Source organism: Suricata suricatta, chromosome 12 (assembly GCF_006229205.1).
Source record: "Suricata suricatta isolate VVHF042 chromosome 12, meerkat_22Aug2017_6uvM2_HiC, whole genome shotgun sequence".
Lineage (NCBI taxonomy): Eukaryota > Metazoa > Chordata > Mammalia > Carnivora > Herpestidae > Suricata > Suricata suricatta.
In genome coordinates this window covers 70,860,370-70,875,841 of record NC_043711.1, presented here as the reverse complement: position 1 = coordinate 70,875,841, position 15,472 = coordinate 70,860,370, and positions in this window count along the sequence as shown.

Below are 15,472 nucleotides of genomic sequence, written 5' to 3'. Positions count from 1 at the left end.
ATACCTTTGTGCTTCTGTTTCATCATCTATACTAAATATGGTCATGATGATACTGTTTCTAACTCAGGTTATTGGAAGGATTAAATGAGATAAAATAGTTAAAGCACCTAGTAGAGTAATATAGAGCATGTGACCAGTAAAATGTAACTCATTTACTTTTACAGAAATAATGTTGTGTAATAGAAAAGGCACAGACCTGAGGACAGATGGTGCTAAATTCAAATCCTGTCATTGTCATATTCTGGACAGACCCTACACATTAGTGTTATTACAATAAAAAAGAAATAATAATAATACATATCTATAGGATTATTGTGAACATTAGAGGATTTGATAAAATATCAAGGATATAGAAGCCACTCATGTAATAGTTGCTGATAGAATTATTTGTGTGATTCTCTTGAGTTCCTCTTTTCTTAAAAGAAGCAGTATATTGCTCCAAAAGCTCCCTTAATCTTTTTCTGAACTTGCCTGAATTCCTCCAGTGGTTCTTGCTAGGCTGAAGGAAACACTTGTGATAATTATGGGATTATTGAATATAGTAATATAGTAATAAATGTTTTCTAAATGAGTGGATACATAAATTAATATTCCTCTAACTGGGGTTTTCACACAGTGAGACACTGACAGAAAATAAAATAAGTGACAGTGAAGTTGATTAGCCTAAGAAATCATGCTCTGTTCAGTCAAAATGAGAAGGAATGCTTTTTATCTTTGTGGTATAGATTGAGGAGCTAAAATCTAAGAAAGTGTAGAGTCATGTTTATATATTTTGTTCTTACAAATTAGATTTATATCTAAACCCATTGTTTTCATATTTATTATTTTTTATTGAAAAGATAGATTAGGAATACAACTAAACTTTCCTTGTTGATATCTGTGTCATTTCCCAGGGATTTTGTCAAGGAGAAGATTTAAATGTTCATTTTTAGTAAGATATGGTAATAAATATTTTACCCTAAAACATTTCTCACTGGAAATTATAAAATAAGGACTATTTTTCCCATATCAACATCAAACAATAAAGATTTCTCAACTTCTCTTCTGCTTTCTTTCTTTCTTTCTTTCTTTTTTTTTTTTTTTTTTGGTACTATTGTCTTATCAGGTTTTAATTCAGATCAGTCCTGGAAAGATGGCTTTGCCAGATGACATATAACTTGTGATTATGTTGTGTGTGTTATGTGCTCTTTCCTATGAAGACTTACATGGAGAATGTTTTTAAAAGAAACATTTAAGATTTATATTGATTTATATTGAAGTCTATAACATCTGAAGTATGCCACGTAAGGCACATAAGGTCAGGTGACCACAAAATACTTTTCTTAAAGAGATGTCCTCCCATGGGATGAATATCTTATTAAAAGGACATAGACACATGATTGTTTTCTTCCATTGAGGCATATTTCTCCAAAAAGCCAAGGATAAATTAGCCAGTTGCAGAAGCAAACATTCTTGCTTCAGAACTTGACCATGTTAATGTCCTTATGTCTAAATATCCTTTGTCAAGTACTGAAAATTTGAATTTTATAACCCTGAATTGTGTTGAAGTCATTCCTCCTATTCATGAGTTATTTTAGAATTTATGAAGCCTTGTGATACACTTCATTATTGTTGAGGAGTCTGGTGAATTACCTTTATTTAGGTAAAAACCTCAAATGCAGTGACAAAAACAGCCAACACAAGTGTTTTATTAGCCACAGTGGTGTTTAATTCCCCATTTACACAGTTGTTCCCAGTGCTTACCCCCACTCTTCCAGCCCTTGACAAACAGAGCAAATGGCAGTCTAGAAAGACGATTGGAATCACTTTGACAAGAGATAGTTAAGGTTGCGAAGTAACATAGTATGGGTTTAGGGCACAGCCCACTCCTTGCTGTTTTTCTATTTGTACCCAGACTAATTTCTAAAAATTACTTGATTAGGATACAGAATGAATCATACAACAAAATTTTGGTGACTGTGTGTGTGTGTGACTTTTAATTTACTATATGTACTAGGCACTTGAAAGAAGAAATTCTGGATTTATCCTTAGCTATTTGCATAAATCCTAAGTATTTTAATCTCTGTTGTTCTTTAAATACACATGCATGTACTCATATAGGCATCAAGGAAGGGAAGGACACAGCCTGAGAGTTCCATGTGTTGAAGAGCAGATTAAGGCTGTCCAATTTGGGATGTTATTACCCTTGGGAATTTTCAAAGACAAGAGCCACAGTCTCTAAAGACTGAAATTGGTCCTTGAAACCTTATTGATCTCAAATGAAACTCTTAATGCACATTTGTGTTCTGAAATAAGAAAAATATCTTTAGGGCAAGAAATGAGAATCCTAAATAGGTTGTTTTACATGTGCAAAACTTGATTTTCAACCCAAATTTCACAATTATAATAGGCAGTTTTACTATTCTCCAATTTAATGGTAGCCACAGGGCCATAGCCCTTTGAAAATGTGTACCTTGTTTGATATTTATCTAAAATATTAAACAAACTTAGTGTTCTTTGACAAATATATTGAGTAATATTGTCCTGACCGATTTGTTGGGAAAAAAATAAAAGTGGAAGAAGTTGGTATTGGGGAGGGAAACTAGTATTCAGTGAGAGAATTGGCCTCTAATCTGGCAGAAAAACAAAATAGTTAAAATTTGAGAAGGCACTTTAGGTCTTATAATAATCAGCAACCAAAAGAAAGAAGAGGTCTAAAAATAGGGATGAATAATTGACAATCTAAAAATAGACTTGGCTAGCCATATGGAAGTCATTACAGTCTTAGAGGTTAAAGGGACTGAGGAGAATAAAAAAACAAATCAAATATTATTGCATATTAAACATATTACCTATAAACATAGTCTGTAAATACTTAACAGAGTTCAGCTCCATCTAAGATATTTGATACAAGAAAAATATAAAAGCATAAATAATCATTTCCTAATTGATCAAAGAGTTTTTCTTGGGAAGGTGCTTTTGGCTTCAATCCAAAGTGCTCCTTTTGGTTTAAGATATGATGCTATTGATATGATAGGGATTCTGTCTTTCATAAGGGGGAAAATATAGTGAGTTTTAGATCACTTGTTATATTTAAAATAAACAGTAATACTTCCAATATAAACAGCATTTCCCTAAGAACAAATAATTCTGCAAAAAAAAAAAAAGAGGCTGTCAACAGAGATATAACTAGCTTATGGATCTAGTATGTGCTGAAGGGCTCTAATTTATTTTTTTAATTGATTAAAGCTGTCAGTGTGTAATTTTCTCTGTTTTTGTTATTACTTTTGGAGGAGGCAAGAAATGTTATCACAGAGGAATTCTTATCAGGATTGTAGAATTTCTAGGTCTTTTATACCTTTTTTTTTACCCTCTTACTCTTGTTAACATGATTACCTGGAAGGCAATGGGAGGGATCTTATATCTACTTACTATCGATTTGAACTTCTGGTGTTAAAAAAGTGAATGTGTGAAGGAGTGATTGGAGGTTGACTAAAATGGAAAGCAATTTAGTATATTAAAGTGGAAATAAGATAGGTGTGCTGTTTGAGGCTGTATCCTGGATTATAAATCAGATGCTGCCTTATATCATATATACAACTTGGCCAAGAGATTTATCTTTTTGAGCCACACATACCATTTCTGCAAAACGAGAATAATAGTTTCTTGGTATTTATGTTGAGTATTTTAAGTATTTTGTGAAGAAAAATATGTAAAATCTTGAGGAGCCTAGGGCCATGGTACATAACAATGGCTTAATAGATGACAGTAGTTAGTAATAATGTTGTCCATCAATTTAGTCTCAGTGACCAAACCCTTAGGATGTTGACAAGACAGAGATGGCAACGTTCAGGGGAGCCTTGGTGGCTCAGTTGGTTGAGCATCTGACTCTTGATTTCTGCCCAGGTCATGATCCCAATGCCAAGAGATCCAGCCTCTTGTGGGGCTCTGCCCTGAGTGGATCCTGCTTATGATTCTCCCACCCTCTGCCCTCCCCTGTCCTGCATATGCATGCACTCTCTCTCTAAAATAAAAATAAATTAATGAAAAATAAATTTAAATAATAAATACAAAAAAAAAAGAGATGGCAAAGTTTACTACGACAGATTGAAGCTTCATAGATAAAATAATTTCTAATTTGCAGCCCTGCCATTTAAATTTCAGGAACTTTTCCTGATTCTCTCTATTGGTTTTTTGCTTTCTTAAATAAGGTCATTCAATCAAGATGATTTTTTTATTCTTTTAATATCAGTGCCCATATAATAATTCTCATCTATGTTTTGTTTTTATTTTCTATCTTCATCTGCATGTGATTTCTTCTGAAGTGTAAAAATGGGTATAGAAATCATGTCTTCTTAAAAGATTTTGCCTGGGCCACCTGGGTGGCTCAGTCAGTTAAGCGTCTGGCTTCTGGCTTCGGCTCAGGTCATGATCTCAACGTTCTTGGGTTCGAGACCCATATCGGGCTCTGTGCTGACAGCTAGCTCAGAGCCTGGAGCCTGCTTCGGATTCTATGTCTCCCTCTCTCCCTGACCCTCCCCTGCTCACGTTGTCTCTCTGTCTCTCAAAAAAAAAATTAAAAATAAAAAAGATTTTGCTCATTTATTAAGCATTTTTTCCTAGCTAGCTTACCTATTCTGTTACTGTTTATCCATAGAATTTTTCCACTAGATTTCTTAAATTGTTCTTTGGGAATATGAAAGTATTAATTTCCATAAAGTGACATTACCTAACTCAATTACCTTTTATTGAATCTTGAAATTCCAGATGTTGTTTATTCAAATCATCTGAAAAGTGTGATGATTTTTGTTTTCTATTTTATCCTGCTAATTTTTCTCTTGTCTAATTATATTGGCACTACCTCCAGTAGAATGTTAAACATTTTGTGGTGACAATAGACATCATTGGGTTTTTCCTGACATTTTTCCTGACCTGTCTCTTGTGGTTCCCTGTATTACAAGTATGATGTTGTCTTCTGGACTGTGATAAAATACTTTATTAGCTTAGGAAAATATTCATATGTTGCTATTCTGTTGCATATGTTTATCAGAAAATATTTTGGTAAATTTTTAGTGTTTTTCCATTTTTAGAGCTCTTAATATGTATGATGAATTATAAGTTCATTAAAATTAATAACTTGGTTTTAAAAATCTGAACTTATTTTATAATCTTGTATATTCACTCTTAGTATCTGACTTTTCAAAGTTTGTCTTTGTTGAAAAGTCTCTACCAAGTCATTTTGGATCCCATTCTTTTTAGGATAGGATAGGATAGCCATTCTTTTTAGATTATAACAAAGTCCTTTTTTAGAAAAAAAGAAACTGGAAGTTTGAATATTGAACAGTAACACTGTATAGGTTACCATATAAAGTGTATGTTGCTTAATAAAACTGATTATTGATATTTTGTATTTTTTCTTTTTATGTTATTTTAAAAATAAACAGTAATGCATTTATGAGATTCGAAAAGTTTTTAAATAATAGTTTATTGTCAAGTTGGTTTCCATATAACACCCAGTGCTTCTCCCCACAAGTGCCCCTCTCCATGACCATCACCCCCTTCCCCCCGCCTCCCTCAATTCGTTTTCAGTATTCAATAGTCTCTCATGATTTGTGAAGAGGGAGATTCAAAAATTTTTAAAAAGATATACAGCAACTATCTCATTCCCTCTTGTACCCTTCTTACCTCTCCCCCTCCACCTTTCCTTGGATAACCACTGCTTTTAGTTTTTGTACATCCTTCTAGAGTACACAGGCATCTACTGATAGATATGCATGAAGACCCTTAATCTCCCTTCCCCTGTTTACACAGTAGATAGACTAGTGTGCATATTTTCTAAACGTTGATTTTTAACTAAATATGTCTTATGGATCATTCCATCTCAATGGATAGAAAATCTGCTCATTCTTTTTTATACTGGCATATTATTCTATTGTATGGTATAATTTTAACCATTCCCCTATTAGTGGACATTTAGGATGCTTTTAATATTTCTCAATTACAATATTGAAATGAATAGTTGCCAAAAAAATCAAAATCTATATTGATAAAGCTGACAAACAAGCTTGTTTCTCTATTTCACAAAATGAATTGTAAGTTGATGCAGTCCTTATAGGGAAACATTTAGCAATAGCTATCAAAATTACAAATGTCTATTCTCCTTAACCCATCAAATCCATATCTGGGAAGAGATTCTCCTTTCTGCTTAGGTTTCAGTAGCGCTTTACTTAAAAATTGGGAAGAAATTCCTGATAAAGAAAGTCTTTTATTCTATTTACAAGGTAATATGGACTGAAGGCTTTAAAGAATAGGATAGATACTTATTAGGAGATCTGTGTCATAATCTACTAGCCTTCAAGACCCCTTCAAGCATCATATTTTGAATTTTTTGTTCATGCCTTATTATAAGAAACATACTTCTATCTTAGACCAAATCATTTAGACCTACAAGCTTGCAGTTTGAAGTGCTTTCTCTCTACTCATACTCAGATTATTCCCATTATACGTCTCCCTTCCACCATCTCACTTCTTGGCTTCACTTTGATTTTTTTTCCCTCAGCAGAAAAGTTCATTGCATTGGCAGAAAATTATCTGTCCTTCTTTTATTTATATCCTCTACTCCCTTCCCAAATGATCCTCTGTGCTTTGAAAGCTGAATAGATATTTTTCTCTTTTTGGAGTCCCCTTCCTTCACCCTTCTCCATTTTGTAATTTTTAAATGTCATTTATATTTATAATTAATTTTGTCAAATTACATATAACAAGCAAATAGAATAGATTTCATTATGAAAAGAAACTGCTTCCACTCTTCCAATTAACTCCTATCCTTATTTTATTCTCTGGAGGTGATCTCTTTTAATATTTCTGTTCAAGTGTTCCCAGTTATGTCCATAATTTTAAATAATGTAGTCTCACCACTATTTCCTAAATTATTATGTTTAGTTTCTCTATTTTCTTATATGAACAATGAGGGTATAGCTTTTTTATATCTCTCCAACTCTCTCTGCCCCAATGCTTTTTTATTTTGATTGATATTTAATCCTTACTTTGTACCATTGAATAACTTCATGTATTTTTAATTTATATACTTAAATCTTTCTCTCCATGTAAGATATGCTACTTTTTGTATTTACCCTTTCTGCCACCTCTTACCATAACTTCTTCTTTTTATCTCCTGAAAAATAGTTGTTAAGTTTGATAACATTTATGTTCTGTAACTATAGTCAAGTCTTCTCTGCTTTTTATGTAAGTTGAGTCTCACAGAATAAATCTAATAACACATGATTATAATGTAATTCTTGTTCATTGTAGAGCCAAGTAATGAGTTATAATTACAGTTCTTCTCTACTAATACAAGATCTTAAACTTATTTGGAATTGCTATTTGAAGAATGTTTATAGTACCAAAAGGTAATATAGTGCCACTTTTTATGCTAACTTGGGTGCTCCAAACTGTGCTAGCTCATGAAAAAATGTTTGATTTCATACTTGTACCATTACTTACCTCCTTTTTGTCCTCCAGTTATTGCTTGTCTTTGTTTTCCCATTGGGAGAATTATAGTCCCTCCCACCCAACCTCCTTGAAGACTGAAATTAAAACCTGTTTTCCTCATGGAGCATACCCACTGTGATGCCACTGAGGCCATCTTGGTACAAAGTATCTCCATGGTTAGTAACATAAATTTATATATTGATTATGATTAATACTAGAGAGTTTTACTTGGAGCTATCATTAGTTTTTCAGAATTTTATTTTATATTTTCTGAGGTAGTTACTGTATACCAATGTTCTTGAATAGCTTTGCTTTTTCACCTCTTGTACTACCTATTCTTCCACTCTAATACTTCAACAGTTCAGATTTTCCTATGGACCATAATTTAAGGTAGTTGCTGATGCAGCTTCTAAGTGATATCTACATCTTGGATTATTCTGCAGTCATCTTGATCTGTGTACAGGGAAATGGCCCACTAGGAATATATTAACAGAAATCATTGGTTCAAGGATTTCAAATGTGTTTTCTATGTCAGTCAACAGACACCCACCCACCACCCCTGCCATTTAATCTTGTTCATGTCAGACTCTGCCTCATGAAGTTCTTGTTTTCAAAGCCTTTTTCAAGTTTAATTACCTCCATGGAGTTTCTCTGATCTCTCAACACTAAAACTGTCTCTTTTTCCCATGCCTTCCTTGAGTACTTCCTTAAGATCAATTCTTGACTTTTAGCAGGAGGTAATTAACAGAGGTCCTTGCATTGCATCCATCTTTGTGTGTTATGCCCCATACTAGATGCTTCTTCCTTAACAAAAGGGGTGTCCATATTTTATGTCCCTCAATGAATCTACCACTGTAGGAACTCGGAAATATGTTGACTACAAGACTGAATCTATAAAATAAAATTAGTCATTCTCATTCTTGCTTACTTCATAGGAGCATGGACCTACCCTATTTGGAGGAAGGATTGCACAAATATATGGAGCTATTCTAAGATGCAGTTTGGTGTTGTTGTTGTTGTTGTTGTTTTCATGAGCAGATGAGTGACCAAGCACACAGTGTTCAGGATACATTTGAAAGAAAGAAATAGATGAAGCTGTAGTCCAACTGAACTTCCCACTTTTAGTGGAACAAGATGTGTGATGTTTCATTTTTGCCTAGGGAAATTAAGACAAATGAAAGGGCTGACTAAAAAAAAAGTCAAAATATATTTTATAGGCATGTATAAATTCAAACATGAAAGCCTTTAGTCATTCATATTACAGATTGAAAAGTCCTCCTGGCCTGGCATTAGAGAAGAGATTGTATGTCTTAATTATCTTATGGGCCTTATTAAACTTGCAAGCTTGTTCCTCTCTGCTATGTGTACTGAGAACCACTCTTCACAGCTTAATGAATAATAATGGCATAATCATTGAGATATAGGCACTTAGAAGTTTCAGAAGAAAACATCCCTTGGGAGGGGGTATTTATATAGGGGAATAGGAATTTTCCCTCCCCTATAACATGGCTGGACTATATAAGCATTTCACATCTTTTAGAGAGTTTAGGAAGTTCAAATGTTGGCATTAGAGCTACATACTTGCAATAATGGAAAGGAGGATAGGAATATCTGTAATGATTTTATAAACTGCCACGTTGTACTGGAATTGAAAGGAGCACTAAGGTAGCTAAGTAAGCAGCCTGATGGTGTGGGAGAGATAAGAAGAGGTAAATAGCTCTAGCACAGTCTCAGTTGCAGATTGGCACAGATTTTGTATTAGCATATTAGATGAGGATCATCCAGACTAGTTACTTTATTTTGTACATAAAGTAATGAAGGGTCGAGGAAATGAATTTGTCTCCTGTACTATTTTATCACCTTGTATTTATACAATTTATACTTGTGAAAAGTAGGCTTTATGTACCAGATACACCCTTATCTTGGATAACAGAAGGATTTTATAAATTGATAATTTATAAATGTTTTTCTATTCCAAGTTTCTTTGCAAACAAACAAATAACTCATTATGCCATTTCTTTTAATCTCGGGGATGGTAAGAATAAAATGGCAACATTAAACAGTTACTTTTAAAAAATTTTTTTAATGTTTTTATTTATTTTTGAGAGAGAGAGAGAGAGAGAGACAGACAGTCTGAGCAGGGAAGGGTCAGAGAGACAGAGAGACACAGAATCTGAAGACAGGCTCTAGGCTCTGAGCTAGCTGTCAGCACAGAACCCAATGCGGGGCTTGAACCCACAAACCGTGAGATCATGACCTGAGCCGAAGTCAGACGCTTAAGCAACTGAGCCACCCAGGACCCCCAACAGTTACGTTTTTAATATTTCTTAGAAACTGGTATAAAATCAGGGACCTTTAACCTAGCAACCAAAGGCCCTCACCCCCTAAAAGCATCTGTTAATAGGATTTAAGGGATCTGTAGATTGGGAGGGGGAAATTACATCTTATTCTTGGTAATTTCAAAATTGAGCTATTTAAAATTGAGCATTTCTTTCAGTAATGAATGTGAACAACAAGCCATAATACTAGAATGTGGATTATTGTCATATTACATGAGAGTTGTTATAATATTTGTTTCTCACTACTTTGAAAATACAGCAGCTAATAGACCCATTTTTAATAGTCACATATTCCTTAACAAAAATTGTGTTTTACTACATAACAAATATGTTTTGTAAATTACATTCATATAGTTGGTTTCTTTTGTATTCCTATTTTATCTAATACCTTTAAAGACCTTATTTTTAGGAGAGACCATTGACTTCACTAGATTGCCAAAAGACTAGTGGCACAAAAATGCCTATAGTAAATAATAGTATCTATCTATCATCTATCTATCTATCTATCTATACTTACTATATATATATATGTATATATATATATACATATATATATAGTGTGCCTATAGTAAATAATACTTTCAAATGTTTAGATTTTTGTTTAGAAGTTAATTTTTATTTTTTCCATCTGTGTAGTTTTGAAACTAGTTTTAAGAATGTTTTCTTCTTAATTCAAGCTATCTTGCTCACTAACATTGGTTTTCCATGCCAGTCCCCATTAGAAAGAGATTAAGCTTGAGTTTCTCTCAGGAATTTTTATTGCCACTTCTGAATGATTAGACTGTTGTATTCGCCAATGGAAAGATCATTATTTTTAAAGAATAAATGTAATATCTTATTAAAGTGGACTTTAATATGGGATTTTAAAACATCTAATTTAATACTTGAGTTACTCCTGGGCTTCATCAATTATTGAAACAAGATCTGATTAAGCAAAGAGATCAAAACACTACTTTGGAAGGAGTTGTGCAAAGACATACACATTTTTTGCACTTTGTTCCTAAAGATATTAAATAATTTATAGTTGTTAATGAACCAGGCATAAATTACCTTATATAGTAAAGCTACTTAAAACTTTATGTTATTTGGGCATGAAATGTTTCTTTTCTTGATTTAAAACAGTGAATGATACTGAAAACTTGCTTGATAAAGAGAATTAGGATTTAATTTTAGTAAATAATATCTAGGGTGTTATGAATCAAACATATAAGGTGACTCAGTAATCTCCGAAAAAGCAATTATGCATTAGGTAGAATTTTTAACAGCTTGCATAGTTTTATCTATACCTTCCTAGAGATCAAATGTTGGAGCCTGGGAAATAGGGGCCAGATGGCACAAGTCAAACTGAAATGTGCAAATCAAGCAACAATACACTACTCACTTTTTATTCCCATTGTGAATGCAGATTGGGGGTTCTTACAAAATTTTTCCTGGAGCAATCCTCTGGAAAGACAAGGTGTAGCTGTCAGGTCTTCAGTTCTTTACATTTCAGTTTACAAATAACCTCCAGTGCTTTTTCTCGTCTTTAGTAATTGCTGGTCTTCTAAACATGTGGTAACTGTGACACAGTAGTGGCTAAATGATCACACATCATTACATAGTGCACATGTGATTATTTATGCCTTCTCAGCCACAGTGCAAGTTACAAGCAATTATTTTTCATCTCCTTGATGTAATTACCCTGTAATCTTCAGGGACATGTAATTGCATGGACGGCTTCTGCACTGAATTACGCAGCTCTCAGGGACTACATGAGACCCTGGGAGCCTTTTACCAGCTAGCAGCTGGGCGGTCTCTTTGTGTAAACCTGGTGGCCTGAATACAAGGGCTATGCTGGAGGGAGATTTGCAACCCAGATGTGATGTGGGGCCACCAAGTAAACTGCCTAAGGGCTGGAGAGCCTGTGTGTTTGATATCCAACATCATCAAATGGCCTCTTGATTTTCCATCTTTAGATTATGAAATGTCTGTGGGAGCAAAGGAAGCTCATATGAAAGCAAATATTTTCTTGGTCAAAAATTTCTTTAGGATTCAGGGATCTTTTATTCACCATTGTCAGACTCCATATACCTAATAAATGTGTGATGCTTTAAAATTTGCCCAGTGGTATAGTAATACATGTGCTCAAAGAACATGATGAGTTGCTTTAGCATGGTAAAATACAAAATAAGTATTACATGTGCTATCCAAGAGATAGGAAAAAAGACTTCCTTACCTATGCTTTTTCTTTTTCCTTTCCTTTTCCCTTCCCCTTCTCTATTCCCTTCTCTTTTCTCTTCTCCTTTCCCTTCTTTTCTTTCACAAGACACAAATGTGAAAGAACATTAAATAGCCTGGTGATGTGGTAGGTAATTTACTACTATTTCTAGTGTGATCATATAGGAGGGAACAATTTTTAATCATTTAGCTATTTATTTATCAGAGTGACTTCTAAGACAGTTTCTGAGAGGCCAGAGTTTGTCCATGTGGGAGTCAGGGAAATTCCCAAAGGAGCCATTCTAGAGCTTGGATGACCTGATCCTCTGGCAATAAAGCAAGAATTATATAAAGGAGAATCATTTATTCCTTATCTCATTGGATGACTTCCTACTAGGAAAGTTGAGGTTTCCATTGGCTTCACCACTTGGCTTGGTAATGTAGCCAGGTTCCTCTGTAATATGTGTGAATAAATGCATGATGCATGTTTCTTGTGGGTGCCCATTTTTCAATTCAAGCCAGAATTCTTGTAAAGTCAAATGAATTTGTTTGGAAAATGAGAGTCTTTAACAAGGGGGAAAGGTTTGTGGGAAGAAGTCTAGGAAATTGGAGCTAAAGCAATGATAATCAGACTGAATCAGACAAGCAAAAAGGCAAACTTGTTGACTGATTAGCTTTTATCAAAACTTTCAAGTAAGTATAGTTATATAATTCATTACTAGATATTTCAAATGGATGTGAATTCTGGAGCTATTTTATAGTTTTTGAAGAATTTTAAAATAGGCTTGACCAGGATAAAGCTGCTTTGAAAACTTGTCTCTTGAATGGATCTCCATTGCTCCTATTTATTAAGATAAATTGACATATAACATTGTGTAAGTTGAAGGTGTACAATGTGATGATTTGAAACATATATATGTAGCTAAATCATTACCATAATAAGGCTAGTTAACACCTAATCACCATTCATTTTTTGTTTTGGTGTTGAAAACATTTAGTATCTACTCTCCTAGCAACTTTCAGGGATACAATAGAGTATTACTAACTATAGTCACCCTGCAGTATATCAGATGCCTGCAACTTACTTATCTTCAAACTGAAGTTTATGCCTTCTGACCAACATCTAGACATTTCCTCCATCCCATTGCAACCACCACATACCCTCTCTTTCTACTGTCTTAGCATTTTGAAGTTCCACATAGAAGTGAGATTATGCAGTATTTGTCTTTCCTTATTGGACTTATTTCACTTAGCATAATGTCCTCAAAGTTCACCCATGTTGCAAATAGCAGGATTTCCTCTTTTTTTTTTTTATTGAGGACTAATTACCTTTCACCTACTACATTCTTTCTATTGAATGGGTTTTTATTCAGCAACTGGGGTAGGCATTTTTTTCAGTATTATTCATATATATTAATATATCCCTAATCTGTTAATTTCCTTTATGCTATACTTTTATGATTTTTTTCTTTAGGAATGAACATACATAGATATGTACATATAGATATGTACATAGATAGAAGGATGGCTGGATAGACAGACATAAAAATAGAGTGAAATTTCTTTATTGCCATTCATTATAGACCACTTATGGGGGAAACTCTTCTAAACCGTCTACCTTAAAAAATTCTCTGAAACAACTGGTGATTCAATGTATATCCTAATATTGAGATACTTCTGTGGTTACTGTTAGCCATCACAAATAGTTCTAAATCTGCTATTGGAATTAATTACCTTATAAGCCTTTAATTTCTTGTGTAATGGTTTCCTTAACCCTAGAGTCACGTGCTGGCAAGTCATGTATTTTGATGATTACAAACTGGATTTGTTTCATTTCAGGCTTTCCCTCATAGTAGTAGCACCATTTGTGAAATATAGGCTATAGTTACATTTTTTGCCTGTGGAAATGTTGCTATATCTCCCTCTGACCCAGATGCTAAGTTCTCCTTAGGTTGCCATGGATTTTTGTCTTGTGAAATACTTTGAGATTTCAGATGTTTTGTTTGATGTCACCACCAAATTCAGGGACCTCCAGTGAAATAAGGGAAAGATTCAGATGAATATGCTTGTGGTTTTTGTGTGATGTATAAAGGTCAGTGTTCAAAGGGCAACCCCTACCATGGGGGATGCAAGTACTTGCTAATTAGAAGAGGCAAAGCTCTCCCTGACTATGTGAATACCATTAAGGAGTAAAGTAATTGGAAGTTATTTTCCCTTTAAAATCATACTATTTAGTAACTATATCACTATTGTAATTTGTAGAATTTATTGATGTTTCATCAGAAAAAGATGCTTTAAATATTTGCCTGTTAAGTGATGCCAAAAATCAAAGCTTCACAGCTCTTATGCTATAACAAGCCATTGATTTGCTTGCCTGCCACAAGCAAATTCCTAATTCTATTCTACTCCTAATTCTATTAAACTTTCTCAACTAGAGGAACTGGAATTTGATATATATTATATCCTTTTTCTAAATTTGTGGAGTTTCCCCCCATTTTACTCCTAGAGATGGACTTCACATTACTTTCTAAAGGCTTTAATTCCTGTATATAATTTGGTGAAATTAGCCCAAACGAAAGTGATATTCAAGCAAAATCAAAGGCATCCCAAACAGTCAGCAGAATACAGGCATGTCTTGATTAAGCTGTCTAGTGGGAAGAAGCATGGCCTTATGAGAGAAGAGCTTATGATATAGAGCTCTGTTGCCCATTATGAGAACTAGTAACCCCCTTCAACGATGGAGCACTTGAGATGTGATGAATTCAAACTGAGATATGCTTTAAATGTCAAATACACATTTATTTTGAAGATTTAGTATAAATACAATAATTTTAACTATTTTGGACATAGGCTAAAGAAGAATATTAAAGATAATTTCACCTGTAATTACTTTTCTGTAATATGGCTACTGGAAATTTTAAACCACATGTCACTCATACTATACTTCTGTTGGACAGTGCTCATCTAAAGGTTAAATACATGAGCTTTATTGGAAGTCCTTGATTCTTTTGCCAGCACAGTTTGGCTCTAGATGAGACATATAGTCATAAAAGTCCTCAGTTTCTACATTTGTGAAGTGGGGCTAATAACACTTCCCACTTACTGACGTCACAGGGAAGTAGCTATAAGGATTAACAACCCAGAGCTTATAAAATGCTGAGTTCTTTGGATCTTCTAGAGTGAAACTAAATTTAAAAAAAAAATTTCCCTGGGGACCGGACTATATGAATAAACAAATAGAATGCATGGGAAAACACCCACACACCCACATAGCTTTCGCCCACTTTTCCCTTTGGTGGATTTATAGTGGCTACAGATGGCAGGAGAAGAAAAAAAGAACCATGTGCCCAAAAATGCCAAATGCACTGCTGTCAGGCTTAACTAAGCTTCATGTAGTCAAAGTGTCTATAACTCTAAAAATGTCCATACCAGGCTAGTAATATTTTTTAGTCTTTTTAAATTTGTTT